Source organism: Oreochromis aureus, linkage group 1 (assembly GCF_013358895.1).
Source record: "Oreochromis aureus strain Israel breed Guangdong linkage group 1, ZZ_aureus, whole genome shotgun sequence".
Classification (NCBI taxonomy): domain Eukaryota; kingdom Metazoa; phylum Chordata; class Actinopteri; order Cichliformes; family Cichlidae; genus Oreochromis; species Oreochromis aureus.
In genome coordinates, this window is record NC_052942.1 from 36,460,407 (window position 1) to 36,465,303 (window position 4,897).

General features: G+C 37.0%; 1 long non-coding RNA gene across 1 annotated transcript; it reads left to right on the forward strand.

Annotated features, from left to right (window-relative positions):
• Positions 1 to 645: 645 nt before the first annotated feature.
• Positions 646 to 1,205, forward strand: LOC120440604. The gene is made up of 3 exons (XR_005613381.1): positions 646 to 919; positions 1,004 to 1,062; positions 1,141 to 1,205. It is a non-coding gene; the product is annotated as an uncharacterized LOC120440604 (long non-coding RNA).
• Positions 1,206 to 4,897: the final 3,692 nt, after the last annotated feature.

The following is a 4,897-nucleotide window of genomic DNA, read 5'->3' on the forward strand; positions in this document are numbered from 1 at the left end:
AAGTGTACTGACAGCAATGCTGGACAAGTTCTCAAACAGACTCGATACAACTAGTCTAAGGACACTGCTTTACGAGACAATGGCCATCATTAACAGCAGACCTTTAAGTGTCGAGTATCTCAATGATCCCTTGGGACCAGAGCCATTAACTCCCAATCACATATTAACGATGAAGTCTTCGGTTATTCTTCCACCTCCAGGAGAGTTTTGCAGAGAGGATTTGTACTTGAACAAAAGATGGAAAAGAGTACAATTTCTAGCAAATGAGTTTTGGCAAAGGTGGAGGCGAGAGTATCTGTTAAATCAACAGCGGCGACAGAAGTGGCAGAACGTCTCACGAAACCTGCGAGTAAATGACATCGTGATACTGCAGGATGATAATGCTCCAAGATGTAAATGGAAACTTGCTCTAATAGTAGAGGCTATAGAGAGCCCAGATGGCAAGGTTCGAAAAGTGAAGCTCAAGACCAGTGAAACTACCTTTGACAGGGGGAAACCACTGACAAGGCTGATATATCTGGAAAGACCTGTTCACAAGGTAGTGACTTTACTGGAGACTAACATGCAAAGTGAACCAGACTCTAATGTTGACACTCATTAGAAAATCACATTGCAAACAATGAGTGATTTTGGTGGGAGTGTAAGTGTCACAGAAATGGCTTATGTATAAGAAGTTTAATAGATGGTTCCAGCAGTTAAAATGTTCTTGCTTGTACAGTTTTGTGGACAATATTGTAAAGGTGTGTTTATCTTGTATAGGAGACATGTTTATCTTGTCACAAAGAACAAGTTTTATTACACCGCTATTATCGCGAGGTTTGGGGCGTGACAATATAGACTGTGAGCCCACGTTGATAATCACGCTAAGGAGTTCAGCGAGCTATCTGCAAAGGCCTGGTTAGTCTACCAGCTGTACAAGGTATTTGTCCTTTGCCATAACTGTATTGTAATATTGTGAAATTTGTAATGTATAGTGTTCTAATTATTTTATGGTTTAATTTAGAAGGCACAAGACTGTAAAGATATTCTTCTAGAACCTCCGAAGTGGCAGGCGGCCACGAGGTAATTTTTGTTGTTAAAGCACAAATGTTACTTTTGATAGACTGAAGCGCTTAAAGCCTTTGTGTTTTGTGTTTGTAGTTTTCACGGCGTTCAATAAATGCAGCGAAGCGCCCGTCTTGAAGAAGCCGTGCCTGTGTTGTCATTTCGGAGTTACAATATCTATATAATACATATATGATGCTAGGGTCACACATTGCAGAAACTAACATAATGTAAGTTGATGAACCACAACAATAATACCACTTGCCCAGTATTGTGTAGTGTCATTTGGTACTTATTTGCACAGGTAATGAAATTAAAGGAAAATAGATTAAAAGTAATTACTGTTATAAATATTCTATTGTCTTGTCTTTGTTATATAAGGTGGCATGGAAGAGTTGCTAAAAGTCAGAAAGCCAGTTGCTTCTGAGTTGCTTTGATGATCCTTCTTGTGAGGATTAAAAGTAGTTTTGAATAATGAGATGCTGTATTGTATATTGTTGCATTGAAGTGTTTTTGTTGAATGGAAGTTTTGCATTTGTAGATGTGTTAAAGTGGGTTGATGTGAAGTGACTTGATTGATTGCTTTATGACTTGGTGAAATGAAAACGTTTCCATTAATGTGGATAATAAAATTATTCTATTCTATTTTATTAAGATAGTAACATTCACTTTTTCTCCCTAATTTCTAAAAGTTTTATGTAAATAGCACTAAAATAGAAAAGTGTTTAAAACATATAATAGTACAAAAGTTCATCTCTGCATATATCTATGACTTAAAAATAATGAATTTAAAGCTATAGTGATCTTGTGGACAGAGAACTAAGATTATCCTATAATGAGCTTTATCATACTGAGAGATCAACACAGTCTATTTTATACCTAATATTACCAAATTTAATTTGAAGGCCACTATGAATTATTTTACACCAAATGTTGTTCATGTTCAACCAAATGTTATGCAGGGAACATTTGTTGCATCAATTAAAGTGTAATGAAACAATAGATTCAGGCAAGTGTGACTTCAAGCCTCATTCAGGTATTGCTGGAGAAGTACAGTGTCCACATCTGCAGCTACTGTCATAATTTTTTCTGTGTTTTAAACAAAGAAGCACACAAATATGAACAATAACTTGCTCTTTGGGTAATGTTCAACCATGTTATACTGTAACCGATACATTTTATACATGTCACTCAGACCGGTGACAAGAAAATCAGTAGGTACCATAGGAACTCAGCATCACCAAATTCAGTGACTTAAAAACTGTTACTATATTTGTTTGCATTTAGAGCTCAGTAGCAGATTTTAGAATGATAAAATGCTAAAAATTATTGAATGCATGTACTTGCTTAACATTAGCAATTTCTCATTGTAATTCTAAGCTTGTTAGAGGACGCTGACATTAGCTTCAGTACCATCACACTGAACCTGAAGCATTATTTTTTATAGGTTCCTTGCATAAACATGTTTATTATTTAATATTATTGTGGGGATGCTAAAAATTGAGAAGAGGCAGTCAAAAAAACCCAACTAACTGGTAACTGGAGCATCCCCAAATGTTTAACATTTTAAAAATGCAAGAAAAGAGACTTCACATGAAATAAATGCATTTACATTACTGGTAAATGTATCTTTTGGAATATGTCCATGATACACCCCTGCTGTTCATTCTATTTTGCAGGCAGATGTTATTTTCTAAGGTGGCAGGTGAGAGTGTCAGAATTTTTCTTTGAAAACTAGAACATTTCCCTTAGACATCACAAAAAATACACACTCCAAGCAAAACAAGCCCAAGTCAAGTGTGAATAAATATGTCTAATCTGCCTATAACACTATGCTTTCCACAACAATTCAGCATAACAGATGAGATGATTTATTTGCTAACATAAAACAGAAGAGACTGCCTGTATCAAACTTGTGTTGCCCATTTATTGTTGTGAGTCAAGTCAGAGAGTTGAGTGAACCTTACAGGAAGTTGTGGTTCTGTTTATGGTGTTGTGGCTGCTCTGTCAAGTGCTCATCTAGTTAGCACTATGTCCTTCAATGGTTGGAATTTAATCAGGCAAAACTTTAATATTATCCACCACAATGGATATTATACAATGAACAATGCAGAGCAGTCAGACTGAAAAAAAAAGAAAATACCAAATTAACCTTTTGTTTGCAGAGAAAATAATCTTCTCAGCACAGAAGCTCTAAGTGACCCATGAATGACTTTGGATAACAAAAAAATGTATTTCTAAATATACACTTTACAAAAAAAGTTATAATAATATGGGAGCGTGTATGGTGATGTTACATCATGACATTAGTATATTGCAGTTGCACCTCTTACCTATTACTTATAGTTTGATAATGTGTTCACACTTGAGCCACACAAATGCTTCCACCATTTCTTGTTCCTCCCAGCGTTTCACTCGTTTCTCCACACAGTTTTTCTTTAACTCTGTTTATACTGCCAGCTTTACATGCAGTTTTTTTCACAACTCCTACATTTGAACACATAGGCCGATGACATGCCGCGTTAGATCATTAGGCACAAAACTACTGTTTTGGCTGCTAACATCAGAAAGAAAGCATACTTATGAGGCCTTTGAAGCAGAATATTGTAGAGGGAAAAAGCTGTTCAGAAATAAAACAAAAAACAAAAAACAAAAAAACATTTGTGGTTAAAGAAATAAATATATTTACACAATCATCATTTAAACAGATATTTACAAACTGAAATGACTTGACATTGAGGACGCTATAAAATTCATGAATAACGTGAAATGAAACCACGTCTTGCCCTTAAACAGCTCTGAATATGGTTTCTGCTGAGATGGTCTCATGCCCAGTTTATACAGTTGTATGTCACATTAGACAGCTTAATGGATAGGCCTGTTCTCAACTGTATTCCTTGGCCTGGCAAATGTATTTTTGATAGCCTATTCTGCTTCCTATATTGGATTGTGCATGCTCTGACATCTTTATTCACACACTCTGCAGTACCAAACAGGGAACCAACCACAAAGGATTGAAGGCATTCCTCTTCTTGTCAGAGTGGTTTAGCTTTCCTGATCATCAGGAAACCAAATATATAAGGAGCACACACAATGATACTGTTTACATATGTAATTTAGCAAGTCAAGTCAAATGGAGATAAGAATAGTACAACTAGTTTACATTAAAATACATTATTTTATTTAAAAAAACCCTCATTATTCAGAACATTTTTCAAGAATTTAGCACTTTAATAATTACTTTCTTCAAACTTCTGCTTCTACACTTGCATCGCTCCACCTGTCGTCCATCATCAGCAGTCAGCGGGATGGTTCTTAAGACCAAGTCATTCTGCAATTCTTTGCCTGTTCATCAGCTTCCTCACAATGGTAACTGCACCTAACATGTCTCCCATTAGGTTTTGCCTTATACTTACTTGTGTCTCTTCTTGCCTCTATTTCCTTCAAGACCCAGACTTACCTGCAACTCAGTCCTCTGGATGCTGGTCACTCATGTTAAACCTTCCAAGTAATTCTGCAAACCCATTCTGTGCAAACTCAGCTACCCCGCTGCTTGCCGCACTACCACAAGACCTCTGAAAACCAAAAGTTTGGAAATGCAATCTCACTTACCTCGCCATTAGGCCAGACGCTCACTCCTGGAGCAAACTCTCACCCACCTGCAAGTAAGCCTTCATCATCCCAATTCAAACTCATCCTCAGCCATACTCACCTGTTCATATCTGTCTGTACCAGTAGTTTTCTCTTTAGGGACTCTCGCCAAATTCCCACGCCTACGGTTCTTCTGGCTCTTGGCGAAGGCGGTCGCACTTTTCTCCTCTTCCTTCCCTTATCTTCCCAGCTTAGCGTCTTG